The sequence below is a fragment of the Triticum aestivum genome, chromosome 2B (assembly GCF_018294505.1).
Source record: "Triticum aestivum cultivar Chinese Spring chromosome 2B, IWGSC CS RefSeq v2.1, whole genome shotgun sequence".
In the NCBI taxonomy this organism is placed as follows: Eukaryota; Viridiplantae; Streptophyta; class Magnoliopsida; order Poales; family Poaceae; genus Triticum; species Triticum aestivum.
In genome coordinates, this window is record NC_057798.1 from 118,218,715 (window position 1) to 118,240,887 (window position 22,173).

Genomic DNA, 22,173 nt, shown 5'->3' on the forward strand with positions numbered 1-22,173 from the left:
AATATAGTAGGTTTAACACAAATATAAATAAAGAATGAGTTCATTACATTAACTTAAAGTGGTGGTTTGCTTTCTTGCACTAATGGAGCTTATGAGATTTCCTGTTGAGTTTTGTGTTGTGAGGTTTTCAAGTTTTGGGTAAAGATATGATGGACTATGGAATAAGGAGTGGCAAGAGCCTAAGCTTGTGTATGCCCATGGCACCCCAAGGTAATTCAAGGACAACCAAAATCCTAAGCTTGGGGATGCCCCAGAAGGCATCCCCTCTTTCGTCTTCGTCTATCGGTAACTTTACTTGGAGCTATATTTTTATTCACCACATGATATGTGTTTTGCTTGGAGCGTCTTGTATGATATGAGTCTTTGCTTTTTAGTTTAACACAATCATCCTTGCTGTACACACCTTTTGGGAGAGACACACATAAATTGGAATTTATTAGAATACTCTATGTGCGTCACTTATATCTTTTGAGCTAGATAATTTTGCTCTAGTGCTTCACTTATATCTTTTTAGAGCACATCGGTGGTTTTATTTTGTAGAAATTATTGATCTCTCATTCTTCACTTATATTATTTTGAGATTCTTTTAGAATAGAATGGTATTTGCTATGGTTATGAAATTGGTCCTAGAATGATGGGCATCCAAGTTGGGTATAATAAAAACTATCATAGAAAGTGCATTGAATACTATGAGAAATTTGATACTTGATAATTGTTTTGAGATATAAAGCTGGTAATGTTAGAGTCATGCTAGTTGGGTAATTATGAAATTGAGAAATACTTGTGTTAAAGTTGGCAAGTCCCGTAGCATGCACGTATGGTAAAAGTTGTGTGACAAATTTGTAGCATGGGGTGCTCTTTTGATTGCCTTCCTTATGAGTGGAGGTCGGGATCGCGCGATGGTTAACTCCTACCAACCCTTCCCCTAGGAGAATGCGTAGTAGTACTTTGCTTTGAGGGCTACATAACTTTTGCAATAAGTATATAAGTTCTTTATGACTAATGTGAGTCCATGGATTATAGGCACTCTTACCCTTCCATCATTGCTAGCCTCTATGGTACCGTGCATTGCCCTTTCTCGCCTTGAGAGTTGGTGCAAACTTCGCTGGTGCATCCAAACCCCGTGATACGATACACTCTATCACACATAAACCTCGTTATATCTTCCTCAAAACAGCCACCATACCTACCTATTATGGCATTTCCATAGCCATTCCGAGATATATTGCCATGCAACTTTCCACTTTTCCATTTATTATGACACGTTCCATCATTGTCATATTGCTTTTGCATGATCATGTAGTTGACATCGTATTTGTGGCAAGGCCACCTTTATAATTCTTTCATACATGTCGCTCTTGATTCATTGCATACCCCAGTACACCGCCGAAGGCATTCACATAGAGTCATATTTTGTTCTAAGCGTTGAGTTGTAATTCTTGAGTTGTAAATCAATAGAAGTGTGATGATCTTCATTATTAGAGCATTGTCTCAAGTGAGAAAAGATGATGGAGACTATGATTCCCCCACAAGTCGGGATGAGACTTCGGACTTTATGAAAAATAAAAGAGGCCAAAGAAGCCCAAATAAAAAAAGAGGCCAAAGAAGCCCACGAAAAATTAAAAAAAGGGAGAGAAAAAGAGAGAAGGAAAATGTTACTATCCTTTTTCCACACTTGTGCTTCAAAGTAGCACCATGATCTTCATGATAGAGAGTCTCCTATGTTGTCACGTTCATATACTAGTGGGAATTTTTCATTATAGAACTTGGCTTGTATATTCCAATGATGGGCGTCCTCATAATGCCCTAGGTCTTCGTGAGCAAGCAAGTTGGATGCACACCCACTTAGTTTCTTTTGTTGAGCTTTCATACATTTATAGCTCTAATGCATCTGTTGCATGGCAATCCCTACTCCTCATGTTGACATCAATTTATGGGCATCTCCATAGCCCATTGATTAGCCTTGTAAATGTGAGACTTTCTCCTTTTTTGTCTTCTCCACACAACCTCCATCATCATATTCTATTCCACCCATAGTGCTATATCCATGGCTTACGCTCATGTATTGCATGAGAGTTAGAAATCTGAAGCGCATTAAAAAGTATTAACCAATTGCTTGGCTTAAACCGGGATTGTGCATGATGGGAGTATTTTGTGTGACGAAAATGAAGCATAGCCTAACTATATGATTTTGTAGGGATAAGCTTTCTTTGGCTATGTTATTTTGATAAGACATGATTACTTGTTAGTATGCTTGAAGTATTACTATTTTTATGTTAATATGAACTTTTATCTTGAATCATTTGGATCTGAACATTCATGCCACAATAAAGAAAATTACATTGAGAAATATGGTAGGTAGCATTCCACATCAAAAAATTTGTTTTTATCATTTACCTACTCAAGGACGAGCAGGAATTAAGCTTCGGGATGCTTGATACGTCTCCAACGTATCTATAATTTTTGATTGTTCCATGCTATTATATTACCTGTTTTGGATGTTTATGGGCTTTACTATACACTTCTATATCATTTTTGGGACTAACCTATTAACTGGAGGCCCAACCCAAATTGTTGTTTTCTTGCCTATTTCAGTGTTTCGCAGAAAAGGAATATCAAACGCAGTCCAAACGGAATGAAACCTTCAGGAGAGATATTTTTGGAACAAACGCAATCCAGGAGACTTGGAGTGGACGTCAAGAAGCAGACGAGGAAGCCACGAGGCAGGAGGGCGCCCTAGGGGGGTGGGCGCGCCCCCACCCTCGTGGGCCCCTCGTGGCTCACCTGACCGACTTCCTTTGCCTATATATACTTTCATACCCTGAAAACATCCAGGAGCACCACAAAACCCTATTTCCACCGCCGCAACCTTCTGTACCCGTGAGATCCCATCTTGGAGCCTTTTCCGGCGCTCCGTCAGAGGGGGAATCAATCACGGAGGGATTCTACATCAACGTCAAAGCCTCTCAGATGAGTTGTGAGTAGTTTACCATAGACCTTCGGGTCCATAGTTATTAGCTAGATGGCTTCTTCTCTCTTTTTGAATCTCAATACAATGTTCTCATCGATCTTGTGAGAGATCTATTCGATGTAACTCTTTTTGCGGTGTGTTTGTCGAGATCCGATGAATTGTGGGTTTATGATCAAGTTTATCTATGAGAAATATTTCAATCTCCTCTGAATTCTTTTATGTATGATTGGTTATCTTTTCAAGTCTCTTCAAATTATCAGTTTGGTTCGGCCTACTAGATTGATCTTTCTTGCAATGGGAGAAATTCTTAGCTCTGGGTTCAATCTTGCGGTGTCCTTTACCAGTGACAGCAGGGGCAGCAAGGTACGTATTGTATTGTTGCCATCGAGGATAAGAAGATGGGGTTTATAACATATTGCTTGAGTTTATCCCTCTACATCATGTCATTTTGCCTAATGCGTTACTCTGTTCTTATGAACTTAATACTCTAGATGCACGATGCATAACGGTCGATGTGTGGAGTAATAGTAGTTGTCGGAGTAAATGACCACGGGTAGCCTAGCCGGCTCCCTTTGGCCCTTAGAGAAAACAATGGGCCGACCGAGCCTTGATGCGCCCAAGATACGAGGCCACCTTCTTCCAGCCGGCTATCACACAGGCCGGCTATCGGAAGGCGGCCCGGCCATAAACTCTCTTGGAAGACGCCACAATAGGGCCGGCTCTAGGAAGCTGGCCGCGGAAAGGCCGACTCCAAGAAGCCGACCCAGGAAGATCGACTCCAAGAAGCTGGCCCCTGGCACGCGGCCATGGGCTGTACCCTAAAAGTCTGCACCCCCATAACGATGATGGGACAGGGCGTGGCTACAGTGGACCCTGCCACCCCCGAATCCCGATGGCTACAGTATGCCGTACGGGACGGCCATCACCCGTCCGGCGTGGCAATGTTGCCATGCAGATCATGACACCCTCCACGACGGGTCGCCAGTATGGCCCGTAGGCGGCGGGCCCCTTCGGTCAGAGAGACGCCCGCAGGCGGCCTGGTCTCCCCCAGCCGGCCTGAGGCCGGGCCGGCTTCCAATAGCCGGCTTGCTCCCCTCCTCGAGGCACGCGCACCATTAAGGAGACAAGACGAGGTAAGGCTACAGTGAGAGCCCGCAAGGCGACGGCACTGTAGCCATGCTTACCTCGACAAAGCCCTCGTCATCAGAGGCGAGGCAACAGTAACCATCCCCCGACAAGACCTCCGAGCGGTGGGGCCGGCCTGTCGACCAATGGGCCGGCAGCCGGCGGGACCCACCAGTCGGCGGGCCCTAGTAGCCGGCGGAGAAGCCGGCGGTCGTAGACGCTGATGGCCGGGACCCGCGCCCAGCCGGATTACCATTGTACCCCCGAGGGGTAGGACTATATAAACCCCCCAGGACACCCATGCAAAGGGTTGATCTCACAGAGTTTTAGACACCACCATAAGGAGAGAAGGAGCTAGCCTTGCCCTTCTTCCTCCTCCCACCGAATAGCTCAAGGAGCCTCTTGTTGCTTCTTATCGATCCAGTGATCATGCGGAGACCCCGCAAAGCAAGAGTAGGGGTATTATCTCCACGGAGAGCCCCCAACCTGGGTAAGATCCTCCGGTGTGCATGTCTTCGCCTTATCCCGTTTCCAGGCACCGGCGATGTCTTACTGGCTCCCACAATGATAAGCCATCTGTTGGCATATGTCGCACCTACCACCCGACATTTGGCGCCCACCATGGGGCCAGGTGCACCGTCGTCCGGAGACCTGCTCTGGATGGGAACCCTTTTCCTCCCCAGTGAGCGTAGCCAGCCCGGCACGCCCGATGGCGTTTGCCCCTACGCGCTGCAAAGCATCGACGACGCCTGCGCAGCGAGCTGCCTCACCGATCTTCTTGGCGAGGCTCGCATCTCCGACGAGCCCGCATCCGACGCGGGCACGGGCTGCCCCGAGAGCCGCCTCGTCAGCCTCCTCGACCAACTCCACATCTCCGGCGAGCCTACCGCGGACTTGGATTCGGTCGGCTCCACCGACCCGATGCTTGTCGACTCCGACACGGCGTCGCTCGATGCCTTCCCCACCAACGTGATCATCTTCGACGACCCTCTCCCTCGGGCCGACAGCGGCGGCAGCACCATCACCGAAGTGCTAGTCATCAGCCACGCCGTCACCTCCGATGAGAACGCCCGCGACGCCCTGCAGGCAACGCTGCACGATCTGTCCGCCCCCATCCCGGCGGACGCTGACGCCCAGACGCTGGAGGCATGCCGCCTTGCTCTCCTTGCGGAGGGCCAGAGGATAGCCTCCATGAGACGCCTCACTGAAGCCCACCAGCGTGAAGTCGACCGTGCCGCCTTCGGCACACCGCCTCCAGAAGGGCCTAGCCGAGTTGGCGTCGTCAAGAAACGCGGCGCGGCCATTGCCAGCATGCTGGGAAAAGACCGCCCAGTCTATGCCATGCCCCTCAAGAATCTACGAGCCGCCCAGTCGATCATAGACGAGCTAAACGGACTGGGGGCCGACAAGCTCCCCTACATGACCAGACGCATCCAACAGCTAACCGACGCGGCCGCAGAGCGGCACGAAGCCGGCGTTCGAGCTGGAAGCCCCCCTCGCCGAGACCACGGCGCGACGTCGCGCACGCCAACTGCGGGCGGCGCCCGTGCAAGACAAGAGAAGGAGCCGGCTGCTAGCCGCAACCGGACTCGAATCACCATCGAGCGCGACACAGAAGGCCACCCTCGGGGTGTGGAACGACGAGGAGACCCGCCTCCTCCTCCACCTCGCGGGGAGAGATATCCCACCCCACCGCCTGTCGCGCATCCGACTCTCAGCGGCCGACTTGGTCGTCGCGAAGGAGTCGGCGAGAATGATGCCCGCCATCGGATTGACCGCCTTGCGCGATCCCTAGCCCTGGAAGAAGAAGATGATGTCGGTCCTCCTTGATTCGGCCCCCGCATCTGCGATGAGCCCTTTCCCAAAGGGTTCTCACTCCCAAGAGACACGCCCAAGTACAACGGCTCCGTGAAGCCGGAAGATTGGCTGATCGACTACTCCACCGCAGTTCGCATAGCAAACGGCAACAGACGCGTTGCCGTGAAATATGTCCCCCTGATGCTTCAAGGCACGACACGCACCTGGCTCAACAGCCTCAAGCCTTACAGCATCAACAGCTGGCTGGACCTCACCGAAGCTTTCATACGCAACTTCACCAGCACCTACAAACGGGCTCCCAAGCCCCGACAGCTCTCCTTGTGCGTACAAGGGCCCAATGAATCAACCCGCGACTACCTCACGCGTTGGGCCGAGCTCTGCAACTCCTGCGAAGGGGTGCACGAGGTTCATGTTGGGGAACGTAGCAGAAATTCAAAATTTTGTCCTATGAATCACCAAGATCTATCTATGGAGAGACCAGCAACGAGTAGAAAGGAGAGTGCATCTACATACCCTTGTAGATCGCTAAGCAGAAGCGTTCAAGTGAACGGGGATGATGGAGTCGTACTCGTCGTGATTCAGATCACCGATGATCCTAGTGCCGAACGGACGGCACCTCCGCGTTCAACACACGTATAGCTCGACGATGTCTCCCACGCCTTGATCCAGCAAGGAGAGAGGGAGAGATTGAGGAAGACTCCATCCAGCAGCAGCACAACGGCGTGGTGGTGATGGAGGAGCGTGGCAATCCTGCAGGGCTTCGCCAAGCACCTACGGGAGAGGAGGAGGTGTCACGGGAGGGAGGGAGGCGCCAAGGGCTCAGGTATGGATGCCCTCCCTCCCCTCCACTATATATAGGGGCAGGGGAGAGGGGGGAGGCGCAGCCTTGCCCCCTCCTCCAAGGAAGGGGTGCGGCTAAGAGGGGGGAGGAGTCCATCCTCCCCAAGGCACCTCGGAGGTGCCTTCCCCCTTTAGGACTCTCCCCTTTTCCTATATCTTGGCGCATGGGCCTCTAGGGGCTGGTGCCCTTGGCCCATGTAGGCCAAGGCGCACCCCCTACAGCCCATGTGGCCCCACCCGGTGGGCCCCCGGGACCCTTACGGTGGTCCCGGTACAATACCGATGACCCCGAAACTTGTCCCGATGGCCGAAACAGCACTTCCTATATATAAATCTTTACCTCCGGACCATTCCGGAACTCCTCGTGACGTCCGGGATCTCATCCGGGACTCCGAACAACATTCGGTAACCACATACAAACTTCCTTTATAACCCTAGCGTCATTGAACCTTAAGTGTGTAGACCCTACGGGTTCGGGAGACATGCAGACATGACCGAGATGTTCTCCGGTCAATAACCAACAGCGGGATCTGGATACCCATGTTGGCTCCCACATGTTCCACGATGATCTCATCGGATGAACCACGATGTCAAGGACTCAATCGATCCCGTATACAATTCCGTTTGTCTAGCGGTATTATACTTGCCCGAGATTCGATCGTCAGTATACCGATACCTTGTTCAATCTCGTTACCGGCAAGTCTCTTTACTCGTTCCGTAACACATCATCCCGTGATCAACTCCTTGATCACATTGTGCACATTATGATGATGTCCTACCGAGTGGGCCCAGAGATACCTCTCCGTTTACACGGAGTGACAAAATCCCAATCTCGATTCATGCCAACCCAACAGACACTTTTAGAGATACCCGTAGTGTACCTTTATAGACACCCAGTTACGTTGTGACGTTTGGCACACCCAAAGCACTCCTACGGTATCTGGGAGTTGCACAATCTCATGGTCTAAGGAAATGATACTTGACATTAGAAAAGCTTTAGCATACGAACTACATGATCTTGTGCTAGGCTTAGGATTGGGTCTTGTCCATCACATCATTCTCCTAATGATGTGATCCCGTTATCAACGACATCCAATGTCCATGGTCAGGAAACCGTAACCATCTATTGATAAGAGAGCTAGTCAACTAGAGGCTTACTAGGGACATGGTGTTGTCTATGTATCCACACATGTATCTGAGTTTCCTATCAATACAATTCTAGCATGGATAATAAACGATTATCATGAACAAGGAAATATAATAATAATCAATTTATTATTGCCTCTAGGGCATATTTCCAACAGTCTCCCACTTGCACTAGAGTCAATAATCTAGTTCACATCGATATGTGATTAACACTCAAGGTCACATCCCCATGTGACTAACATCCAAAGAGTTTACTAGAGTCAATAATCTAGTTCACATTTACCATGTGATTAACACTCGATGAGTTCTGGGTTTGATCATGTTATGCTTGTGAGAGAGGTTATAGTCAACGGGTCTGAACCTTTCAGATCCGTGTGTGCTTTACAAATCTCTATGTCATCTCCTAGATGCAGCTACCACGTTCTATTTGGAGCTATTCCAAATAACTGTTCTACTTGGAGCTATTCTAAAATGTTGCTCCATTATACGTATCCGGTATCTCTACTCAGAGCTATCCGGATAGGTGTTAAGCTTGCATCGACATAACCCTTTACGACGAACTCTTTTACCACCTCCATAATTGAGAAAATTCCTTAGTCCACTAGTTACTAAGGATAACTTTGACCGCTGTCCTGTGATCCATTCTTGGATCACTCTTGTACCCCTTGACTGACTCATGGCAAGGCACACTTCAGGTGCGGTACACAGCATAGCATACTGTAGAGCCTACAACTTATGCATAGGGGACGACCTTAGTCCTTTCTCTCTATTCTGCCATGGTCGAGCTTTAAGTCTTAACTTCATACCTTACAACTCAGGCAAGAACTCCTTCTTTGACTGATCCATCTTGAACACCTTCAAGATCACGTCTAGGCATGTGCTCATTTGAAAGTACTATTAAGCGTTTTGATCTATCCTTATAGATCTTGATGCTCAATGTTCAAGTAGCTTAATCCAGGTTTTCCATTGAAAAATACTTTCCAAATAACCCTTTATGCTTTCCAGAAATTCTACGTCATTTCTGATCATTAATATGTCAACAACATATACTCATCAGAAATTCTATAGTGCTCCCACTCACTTCTTTGGAAATACAAGTTTCTCATAAACTTTGTATACACCCAAAATCTTTGATCATCATCAAAGCATACATTCCAACTCCGAGATGCTCACTCCAGTCCTCAGAAGGATTGCTGGAGCTTTGCATACTTATTAGCATATTTCAGGATAGACAAAACCTTCCGGTTGTATCACATACAACCTTTCCTCAAGAATCGTCGAGGAAACAATGTTTTGACATCCTATCTGCAAGATTTCATAAATAATGCAGTAATTGCTAATATAATTCCAACAGACTCTTAGCATCGCTACGAGTGAGAAAGTCTCATCGTAGTCAACTCCTTGAACTTGTCGAAAAAACATCTTAACGACAAGTCGAGCTTTCTCAATGGTGACACTTACCATCATTGTATGTCTTCCTTTCAAAATCCATATGTACCTAACAGCCTTACGACCATCAAGTAGTTCTTCCAAAGTCTACACTTTGTTTTCATACATGGATCCTCTCTCGGGTTTTATGGCTTCTAACCATTTGTCAGAACTTGGGCCCACCATCGCTTCTCCATAGCTCGTAGGTTCATTGTTGTCTAGCAACATGACTTCCAAGACAGGATTACTGTACCACTCTGAAGTAGTACGTATCCTTGTCACCCTACGAGGTTCGGTAGTGACTTGATCCGAAACTTCATGATCACTATCATAAGCTTCCACTTCAATTGGTGTAGGTGCCACAGGAACAACTTCCTGTGCCCTGCTACACACTTGTTGAAGTGACGGTTCAATAACCTCATCAAGTCTCCACCATCCTCCCACTCAATTCTTTTGAGAGAAACTTTTCCTCGAGAAAGGACCCAATTCTAGAAACAATTCATATTGCCTTCGGATCTGAATTAGGAGGTATACCCAACTGTTTTGGGTGTCCTATGAAGATGTACTTTATCCGCTTTGGGTTCGAGCTTAATCCTGAAACTTTTTCACATAAGCGTCGCAGCCCCAAACTTTTAAGAAACGACAACTTAGGTTTCTCTAAACCATAATTCATACGGTGTCATCTCATCGGAATTACGTGGTGCCCTATTTAAAGTGAATGTGGTTGTCTCTAATGCCTAACCCATAAACTATAGTGGTACTTCGATAAGAGACATCATGGTATGCATCATATCCAATAGGGTGCAGTTATGATGTTCGGACACACCATCACACTATGGTGTTCCAGGCTGTATTAGTTGTGAAACTATTTCCACAATGTCTTAATTCTGTGCCAAACTCGTGATTCAGATATTCATCTCTATGATCATATCATAGATCTTTTATCCTCTTGTCACGACGATCTTTCAACTTCACACTGAAATTACTTGAACCTTTCAATAATTCAGACTCGTGATTCATCAAGTAAATATACTCAACATCTACTCGAATCATCTGTGAAGTAAGAACATAACGATATTCACTGCATGCCTCAGCACTCATTGGACTGCACACATCAAAATGTGTTACTTCCAACAAGTTGCTATCTTGTTCCATCTTACTGAAAACGAGGCTTTTCAGTCATCTTGCCCATGTGGTATGATTTGCATGTCCCAAGTGATTCAAAATCAAGTGAGTTAAAACGGTCCATTTGCATGGAGTTTCTTCATGCATATACACCAATAGACATGGTTCGCATGTCTCAAACTTTTCAAAAACGAGTGAGCCCAAAGATCCATCAATATGGAGCTTCTTCATGCGTTTTATACCGATATGACTTACGTGGCAGTGCCACAAGTAGGTGGTACTATCATTACTATCTTTTGGCATGAACATGTGTATCACTACGATCGAGATTTAATAAACCATTCATTTTAGGTGTAAGACCATTGAAGGTATTATTCAAATAAACAGAGTAACCATTATTCTCCTTAAATGAATAACCGTATTGCGATAGACGTAATCCAATCATGTCTATGCTCAACGCAAACACCAAATAACAATTATTTAGGTTTAACACCAATCTCTTTGGTAGAGGGAGCGTGTGATGCTTGATCATATCAAGCTTGGAAAAACTTCCAACACATATCGTCAGCTCACCTTTGGCTAGTCTCTGTTTATTCCGTAGCCTTTTGTTTCGAGTTACTAACACTTAGCAACCGAACCGGTATCTAATACCCTGGAGCTACTAGGAGTACTAGCAAAGTACACATTAACACAATGTATATGCAATATACTTCTATCGACCTTGCCAGCCTTCTTATCTACCAAGTATCTAGGGTAATTCTGCTCTAGTGGTTGTTCCCCTTATTACAGAAGCACTTAGTCTCGGGTTTGGGTTTTACCTTGGGTTTCTTCACTAGAGCAGCAGCTGATTTGCCATTTCATGAAGTATCCCTTCTTGCCCTTGCCCTTCTTGAAACTAGTGGTTTCACCAACCATCAACAATTGATGCTCCTTCTTGATTTCTACTTTCGCGGTGTCAAACATCGCGAATACCTCAAGGATCATCATAGCTATCCCTGATATGTTATAGTTCATCACGAAGCTCTAACAGCTTGGTGGCAATAACTTTGGAGAACCATCACTGTCTTATCTGGAAGATCAACTCCCACTCGATTCAAATGATTGTTGTACTCAGACAATCTGAGCACAAGCTCAACAATTGAGCTTTTCTCCTTAGTTTGCAGGTTAAGAAAGTCATCGGAGGTCTTATACCTCTTGACATGGGCACGAGCCTGAAATCCCAATTTCAGCCCTCAAAACATCTCATATGTTTCGCGATGTTTCAAAAACGTCTTTGGTGCCTCAACTCTAAACCGTTTAACTGAACTATCACGTAGTTATCAAAACGTGTATGTCAGATGTTCGCAACAACCACAGACAACGTTCGAGGTTCAGCACACTGACCGGTGCATTAAGGACATAAGCCTTCTATGAAGCAATGAGGACAATCCTCAGTTTACGGACCTAGTCCGCATAATTGCTACTATCAACTTTCAACTAATTTTTCTCTAGGAACATATCTAAACAGTAGAACTATAGCGTGAGCTACGACATAATTTGCAAAAACCTTTTGACTATGTTCAGGATAATTAAGTTCATCTTATGAACTCCCACTCAGATAAACATCCCTCTAGTCATCTAAGTGATTACATGATCCGAGTCAAACTAGGACGTGTCCGATCATCACGTGAGACGGACTAGTCATCATCGGTGAACATCTTCATGTTGATCGTATCTTCTATACGACTCATGTTCGACCTTTCGGTCTCCGTGTTCCGAGGCCATGTCTGTACATGCTAGGCTCGTCAAGTTAACCCTAAGTGTTTCGCGTGTGTAAATCTGTCTTACACCCGTTGTATTTGAACGTCTGAATAAAACACCCGATCATCACGTGATGTTTTGAAACAGCGAACTGTCGCAACGGTGCACAGTTAGGGGAGAACACTTCTTGAAATTGTTGTAAGGGATTATCTTATTTACTACCGTCGTTCTAAGCAAATAAGATGTATAAACATGATAAACATCACATGCAATCAAATAGTGACATGATATGGCCATCATCACTTTGCTCCTTTTGATCTCCATCTTCGGGGCTCCATGATCATCATCGTCATCGGCATGACACCATGATCTCCATCATCATGATCTCCATCATCGTGTCTTCATGAAGTTGCCTCGCCAACTATTACTTCTACTACTATGGCTAACGGTTAGCAATAAAGTAAAGTAATTACATGACGTTTAAGTTGACACGCAGGTCACAAATAAATAAAGACAACTCCTATGGCTCCTGCCGGTTGTCATACTCATCGACATGCAAGTCGTGATTCCTATTACAAGAACATGATCAATCTCATACATCACATATATCATTCATCACATCCTTTTTGGCCATATCATATCACATAGCATACCCTGCAAAAACAAGTTAGACGTCCTCTAATTGTTGTTTGCATGTTTTACGTGGCTGCTATGGGTTTCTAGCAAGAACGTTTCTTACCTACGCATGAACCACAACGTGATATGCCAATTGCTATTTACCCTTCATAAGGACCCTTTTCATCGAATCCGATCCGACTAAAGTGGGAGAGACAGACACCCGCCAGCCACCTTATGCAACTAGTGCATGTTTGTCGGTGGAACCGGTCTCACGTAAGCGTACGTGTAAGGTTGGTCCGGGCCGCTTCATCCCACGATGCCGCCGAATCAAGATAAGACTAGTAACGGCAAGCATATTGAACAATATCGACGCCCACAACTACTTTGTGTTCTACTCATGCAAAGAATCTACGCAATAGACCTAGCTCATGATGCCACTGTTGGGGAACGTAGCAGAAATTCAAAAAAATTCCTACGTAACACCAAGATCTATCTATGGAGAGACCAGCAACGAGTAGAAAGGGGAGTGCATCTACATACCCTTGTAGATCGCTAAGCGGAAGCGTTCAAGTGAACGGGGTTGATGGAGTCGTACTCGTCGTGATTCAGATCACCGATGATCCTAGTGCCGAACGGACAGCACCTCCGCGTTCAACACACGTACAGCTCGACGATGTCTCCCACGCCTTGATCCAGCAAGGAGAGAGGGAGAGGTTGAGGAAGACTCCATCCAGCAGCAGCACAACGGCGTGGTGGTGATGGAGGAGCGTGGCAATCCTGCAGGGCTTCGCCAAGCACCTACGGGAGAGGAGGAGGTGTCACGGGAGGGAGGGAGGCGCCAAGGGCTCAGGTATGGATGCCCTTAACTTCGTACCTTACAACTCAGGCAAGAACTCCTTTTTTGACTGATCCATCTTGAACACCTTCAAGATCACGTCAAGGCATGTGCTCATTTGAAAGTACCATTAAGCGTTTTGATCTATCCTTATAGATCTTGATGCTCAATGTTCAAGTAGCTTAATCCAGGTTTTCCATTGAAAACACTTTCCAAATAACCCTATATGCTTTCCAGAAATTCTACGTCATTTCTGATCATTAATATGTCAACAACATATACTCATCAGAAATTCTATAGTGCTCCCACTCACTTCTTTGGAAATACAAGTTTCTCATAAACTTTGTATACACCCTAAATCTTTGATCATCATCAAAGCATACATTCCAACTCCGAGATGCTCACTCCAGTCCTCAGAAGGATTGCTGGAGCTTTGCATACTTATTAGCATATTTCAGGATAGACAAAACCTTCCGGTTGTATCACATACAACCTTTCCTCAAGAATCGTCGAGGAAACAATGTTTTGACATCCTATCTGCAAGATTTCATAAATAATGCAGTAATTGCTAATATAATTCCAACATACTCTTAGCATCGCTACGAGTGAGAAAGTCTCATCGTAGTCAACTCCTTGAACTTGTCGAAAAACATCTCAACGACAAGTCGACCTTTCTCAATGGTGACACTTACCATCATTGTCTGTCTTCCTTTCAAAATCCATATGTACCTAACAGCCTTATGACCATCAAGTAGTTCTTCCAAAGTCTACACTTTGTTTTCATACATGGATCCTCTCTCGGGTTTTATGGCCTTGAGCCATTTATCGGAATCCAGGCCCACCATCGCTTCTCCATAGCTCGTAGGTTCATTGTTGTCTAGCAACATGACTTCCAAGACAGGATTACTGTACCACTCTGAAGTAGTACGTATCCTTGTCACCCTACGAGGTTTGGGAGTGACTTGATCTGAAGTTTCATGATCACTATCATAAGCTTCTACTTCAATTGGTGTAGGTGCCACAGGAACAACTTCCTGTGCCCTGCTACACACTGGTTGAAGTGATGGTTCAGTAACCTCATCAAGTCTCCACCATCCTCCCACTCAATTCTTTCGAGAGAAACCTTTCCTCGAGAAAGGACCCAATTCTAGAAACAATTCATATTGCCTTCGGATCTGAATTAGGAGGTATACCCAACTGTTTTGGGTGTCCTATGAAGATGTACTTTATCCGCTTTGGGTTCGAGCTTAATCCTGAAACTTTTTCACATAAGCGTCGCAGCCCCAAACCTTTAAGAAATGACAACTTAGGTTTCTCTAAACCATAATTCATACGGTGTCATCTCATCGGAATTACGTGGTGCCCTATTTAAAGTGAATGTGGTTGTCTTTAATGCCTAACCCATAAACTATCCTGGCAGTTCGATAAGAGACATCATGGTATGCATCATATCCAATAGGGTGCAACTATGATGTTCGGACACACCATCACACTATGGTGTTCCAGGCGGTATTAATTGTGAAACAATTTCCACAATGTCTTAATTGTGTGCCAAAACTCGTAACTCAGATACTCATCTCTATGATCATATCATAGACATTTTATCCTCTTGTCACAATCTTCTACTTCACTCTGAAATTACTTGAACCATTCAATAATTCAGACTTGTGTTTCATCAAGTAAATATTCTCAACATCTACTCGAATCATCTGTGAAGTAAGAACATAACGATATTCACTGCATGCCTCAGCACTCATTGGACTGCACGCATCAAAATGTGTTGCTTCCAACAAGTTGCTATCTTGTTACATCTTACTGAAAACGAGGCTTTTCAGTCATCTTGCCCATGTGGTATGATTTGCATGTCCCAAGTGATTCAAAATCAAGTGAGTCAAAACGGTCCATTTGCATGGAGTTTCTTCATGCATATACACCAATAGACATGGTTCGCATGTCTCAAACTTTTCAAAAACGAGTGAGCCCAAAGATCCATCAATATGGAGCTTCTTCATGCGTTTTATACCGATATGACTTACGTGGCAGTGCCACAAGTAGGTGGTTCTATCATTACTATCTTTTGGCATGAACATGTGTATCACTACGATCGAGATTTAATAAACCATTCATTTTAGGTGTAAGACCATTGAAGGTATTATTCAAATAAACAGAGTAACGATTATTCTCCTTAAATGAATAACCGTATTGCGATAGACGTAATCCAATCATGTCTATGCTCAACGCAAACACCAAACAACAATTATTTAGGTTTAACACCAATCTCTTTGGTAGAGGGAGCGTGCGATGCTTGATCATATGAAGCTTGGAAAAACTTCCAACACATATCGTCAGCTCACCTTTAGCTAGTCTCCGTTTATTCCGTAGCCTTTTGTTTCGAGTTACTAACACTTAGCAACCGAACCGGTATCTAATACCCTGGTGCTACTAGGAGTACTAGCAAAGTACACATTAACACAATGTATATCCAATATACTTCTATCGACCTTGCCAGCCTTCTTATCTACCAAGTATCTAGGGTAATTCTGCTCTAGTGGTTGTTCCCCTTATTACAGAAGCACTTAGTCTCGGGTTTGGGTTTTACCTTGGGTTTCTTCACTAGAGCAGCAACTGATTTGCCGTTTCATGAAGTATCCCTTCTTGCCCTTGCCCTTCTTGAAACTAGTGGTTCCACCAACCATCAACAATTGATGCTCCTTCTTGATTTCTACTTTCGCGGTGTCAAACATCGCGAATACCTCAAGGATCATCATATCTATCCCTGATATGTTATAGTTCATCACGAAGCTCTAACAGCTTGGTGGCAATGACTTTGGAGAACCATCACTGTCTTATCTGGAAGATCAACTCCCACTCGATTCAAATGATTGTTGTACTCAGACAATCTGAGCACAAGCTCAACAATTGAGCTTTTCTCCTTAGTTCGCAGGTTAAGAAAGTCATCGGAGGTCTTATACCTCTTGACATGGGCACGAGCCTGAAATACCAATTTCAGCCCTCAAAACATCTCATATGTTTCGCGATGTTTCAAAAACGTCTTTGGTGCCTCAACTCTAAACCGTTTAACTGAACTATCACGTAGTTATCAAAACGTGTATGTCAGATGTTCGCAACAACCACAGACAACGTTCGAGGTTCAGCACACTGAGCGGTGCATTAAGGACATAAGCCTTCTATGAAGCAATGAGGACAATCCTCAGTTTACGGACCTAGTCCGCATAATTGCTACTATCAACTTTCAACTAATTTTTCTCTAGGAACATATCTAAACAGTAGAACTATAGCGTGAGCTACGACATAATTTGCAAAAACCTTTTGACTATGTTCAGGATAATTAAGTTCATCTTATGAACTCCCACTTAGATAGACATCCCTCTAGTCATCTAAGTGATTACATGATCTGAGTCAAACTAGGCCGTGTCCGATCATCACGTGAGACAGACTAGTCATCATCGGTGAACATCTTCATGTTGATCGTATCTTCTATACGACTCATGTTCGACCTTTCGGTCTCCGTGTTCCGAGGCCATGTCTGTACATGCTAGGCTCGTCAAGTTAACCCTAAGTGTTTCGCGTGTGTAAATCTGTCTTACACCCGTTGTATGTGAACGTTAGAATCTAACACCCGATCATCACGTGGTGCTTCGAAACACGAACTGTCGCAACGGTGCACAGTTAGGGGAGAACACTTCTTGAAATTGTTGTAAGGGATCATCTTATTTACTACCGTCGTTCTAAGCAAATAAGATGTATAAACATGATAAACATCACATGCAATCAAATAGTGACATGATATGGCCATCATCACTTTGCTCCTTTTGATCTCCATCTTCGGGGCTCCATGATCATCATCGTCACCGGCATGACACCATGATCTCCATCATCATGATCTCCATCATCGTGTCTTCATGAAGTTGCCTCGCCAACTATTACTTCTACTACTATGGCTAACGGTTAGCAATAAAGTAAAGTAATTACATGACGTTTAAGTTGACATGCAGGTCACAAATAAATAAAGACAACTCCTATGGCTCCTGCCGGTTGTCATATTCATCGACATGCAAGTCGTGATTCCTATTACAAGAACATGATCAATCTCATACATCACATATATCATTCATCACATCCTTTTTGGCCATATCACATCACATAGCATACCCTGCAAAAACAAGTTAGACGTCCTCTAATTGTTGTTTGCATGTTTTACGTGGCTGCTATGGGTTTCTAGCAAGAACATTTCTTACCTACGCATGAACCACAACGTGATATGCCAATTGCTATTTACCCTTCATAAGGACCCTTTTCATCGAATCCGATCCGACTAAAGTGGGAGAGACAGACACCCGCCAGCCACCTTATGCAACTAGTGCATGTTTGTCGGTGGAACCGGTCTCACGTAAGCGTACGTGTAAGGTTGGTCCGGGCCGCTTCATCCCACGATGCCGCCGAATCAAGATAAGACTAGTAACGGCAAGCATATTGAACAATATCGACGCCCACAACTACTTTGTGTTCTACTCGTGCAAAGAATCTACGCAATAGACCTAGCTCATGATGCCACTGTTGGGGAACGTAGCAGAAATTCAAAAAAATTTCCTACGAATCACCAAGATCTATCTATGGAGAGACCAGCAACGAGTAGAAAGGAGAGTGCATCTACATACCCTTGTAGATCGCTAAGCGGAAGCGTTCAAGTGAACGGGGTTGATGGAGTCGTACTCGTCGTGATTCAGATCACCGATGATCCTAGTGCCGAACGGACGGCACCTCCGCGTTCAACACACGTACAGCTCGACGATGTCTCCCACGCCTTGATCCAGCAAGGAGAGAGGGAGAGATTGAGGAAGACTCCATCCAGCAGCAGCACAACGGCGTGGTGGTGATGGAGGAGCGTGGCAATCCTGCAGGGCTTCGCCAAGCACCTACGGGAGAGGAGGAGGTGTCACGGGAGGGAGGGAGGCGCCAAGGGCTCAGGTATGGATGCCCTCCCTCCCCTCCACTATATATAGGGGCAGGGGAGAGGGGGGAGGCGCAGCCTTGCCCCCTCCTCCAAGGAAGGGGTGCGGCTAAGAGGGGGGGAGGAGTCCATCCTCCCCAAGGCACCTCGGAGGTGCCTTCCCCCTTTAGGACTCTCCCCTTTTCCTATATCTTGGCGCATGGGCCTCTAGGGGCTGGTGCCCTTGGCCCATGTAGGCCAAGGCGCACCCCCTACAGCCCATGTGGCCCCCCGGGGCAGGTGGCCCCACCCGGTGGGCCCCCGGGACCCTTCCGGTGGTCCCGGTATAATACCGATGACCCCGAAACTTGTCTCGATGGCCGAAACAGGACTTCCTATATATAAATCTTTACCTCCGGACCATTCCGGAACTCCTCGTGACGTCCGGGATCTCATCCGGGACTCCGGACAACATTCGGTAACCACATACAAACTTCCTTTATAACCCTAGCGTCATCGAACCTTAAGTGTGTAGACCCTACGGGTTCGGGAGACATGCAGACATGATCGAGATGTTCTCCGGTCAATAACCAACAGCGGGATCTGGATACCCATGTTGGCTCCCACATGTTCCACGATGATCTCATCAGATGAACCACGATGTCAAGGACTCAATCGATCCCGTATACAATTCCCTTTGTCTAGCGGTATTATACTTGCCCGAGATTCGATCGTCGGTATACCGATACCTTGTTCAATCTCGTTACCGGCAAGTCTCTTTACTCGTTCCGTAACACATCATCCCGTGATCAACTCCTTGATCACATTGTGCACATTATGATGATGTCCTACCGAGTGGGCCCAGAGATACCTCTCCGTTTACACGGAGTGACAAAATCCCAATCTCGATTCGTGCCAACCCAACAGACACTTTCAGAGATACCCGTAGTGTACCTTTATAGCCACCCAGTTACGTTGTGACGTTTGGCACACCCAAAGCACTCCTACGGTATCCGGGAGTTGCACAATCTCATGGTCTAAGGAAATGATACTTGACATTAGAAAAGCTTTAGCATACGAACTACATGATCTTGTGCTAGGCTTAGGATTGGGTCTTGTCCATCACATCATTCTCCTAATGATGTGATCCCGTTATCAACGACATCCAATGTCCATGGTCAGGAAACCGTAACCATCTATTGATTAACGAGCTAGTCAACTAGAGGCTTACTAGGGACATGGTGTTGTCTATGTATCCACACATGTATCTGAGTTTCCTATCAATACAATTCTAGCATGGATAATAAACGATTATCATGAACAAGGAAATATAATAATAATCAATTTATTATTGCCTCTAGGGCATATTTCCAACAGTTCAAGCCATAGAGTACTTCACCGCCGGGTGCAGAGAGGCCACTCTCCTCAAGCACCGACTCCTCTGCGACGAGCCGGCTACCCTCGACGAGCTGCTGATCATAGCGGACAAGTATGCCACGACCGACTCCTCAATGAAGACTGAGCTCTAGGTAGACGCCTCTGGAAAAAGTGCTGGCGCTGGCTCCCAAGACGCCGGCTGGAGAATCAAGTCGACGCCCGTATCAAAGCGACCACAAACATAAGGCCCCTATGCCGCCTTCCACTAGCCGGCAGGTGGCTACAGTCGAAGATGAGCAGCCTGAGGGGCAGCCGGCTTTCTCCTACGAGCAAACCCTCGATGCCCCCTGCAAGTTCCACAATGGCGCGAAGCCGTCCAACCACACAACTCGGAAGTGCCATTGGCTCACCCGAATCTCCAAGGGCGAGGGGTTGTTTCCGCCTCCGCCTGAAGGCCAGCCGCCTCCTGCTCCACAGCAGCCTGCCGCTCGGCCAGCAGTCGGAGCTATCCAATACGAGTTCCCTGACGAACACGCCGCCTACGTCGTGTTTACAAACCAGACAAAAGATCGGTGCAGCCGGCGCCGACAGCAGCAAGAAGTCAACGCGGTCGCCTCCAATAACCCCGAGTTTATGCACTGGTCAGAGAAGCCCATCAGTTGGAGCCAGGCCGACCACCCAGAGGTGATGCCGTCTCCTGGCTCCTATGCCTTGGTTTTGGATGCCACCCTCGCGACAGAAATGCGTGCTGCGCGTTTCTCCCGCGTGCTGATAGATGGTGGGAGCAGCATCAACGTACTGTATCGAGACACCATGGAGAAGCTCAACATCAAGCCGAAGCAACTCATGCCAAGCCGGACTGTGTTCCACGGCATCGTACCCGGCCTATCATGCTCACCAATCGGCAAGATCAAGATGGATGTCCTCTTTGGGGCAAAGATCATTTCCGCCGAGAGGCAATTTGGTTTGAGGTAGTGGATCTGGAGATCCCGTACCACGCATTACTTGGCCGACCTACTTTGGCCAAGTTTATGGATGTGCCCCACTACGCCTACCTCAAGATGAAGATGTCGAGTTCCAAGGGCATCATCACCATAGCCGGAGACTATAAGAAGTCTTCTGAGTGTGCAGCAGCTAGCAGCCGGCTGGCCGAGTCCCTTATGATCGCTGAAGAAAAGAAGATGCTGAATCGAGTTGTGGCCATGGCTGGCAAGCAACCGGCCCTGTCCCCTGACCCCAAGGAATGTGAAGCTCAAGGTTCTTTCCAGCCGGCCAAAGAGACAAAGAAGATACCCCTGGACCCGGAGCACCAGGAGAGGTACGCTGTTGTAGGCTCCGGCCTCGACAACAAATAGGAAGGCGAGCTTGTCGATTTCCTCCGTGAGAATCGGGACATCTTCGCATGGTCTCCCGAAGACATGCCGGGTGTCCCGACGGATTTCACCGAGAACGAGTTACACGTCCGATCTGACGCCAAGCCGGTCAGGCAGCCCTTGCGCCGCCTGTCAGAAGAGAAGAGAAGAGTGGTTGGAGAGGAAATAGCCCGGCTTCTGGCAGCCGGCTTCATTATGGACTCCTTCACCAAGATTGCTTCATGTGCTACCTCCGAGGCTGCCATGTACTCTGCTTCACATGTAGATCCGGCCACGACGCTTTGCTTGCAACTACACCAGCTTACTGCCCCACCATTCAAAATATACACGTATCCGGTTTGTGACTTAGAGTCATCCAGATCTGTGTCGAAGCTAGCGTCGACGTAAACCTTTACAACGAGCTCTTCGTCGCCTCCATAAACGAGAAACATATCCTTAGTCCTTTTCAGGTACTTTAGGATGTTCTTGACCGCTGTCCAGTGTTCCATGCCGGGATTACTTTGGTACCTTCCTACCAAACTTACGGCAAGGTTTACATCAGGTCTGGTACACAGCATGGCATACATAATAGACCCTATAGCTGAGGCATAGGGGATGACTCTCATCTTTTCTCTATCTTCTGCTGTGGTCGGACATTGAGCTGAGCTCAATTTCACTCCTTGCAACACAAGCAAGAACCCCTTCTTAGACTGATCCATATTGAACTTCTTCAATATCTTATCAAGGTATGTGCTTTGTGAAAGACCTATCAGGCGTCTTGATCTATCCCTATAGATCTTGATGCCTAGTATGTAAGCAGCTTGTCCAAGGTCCTTCATTGAAAAAC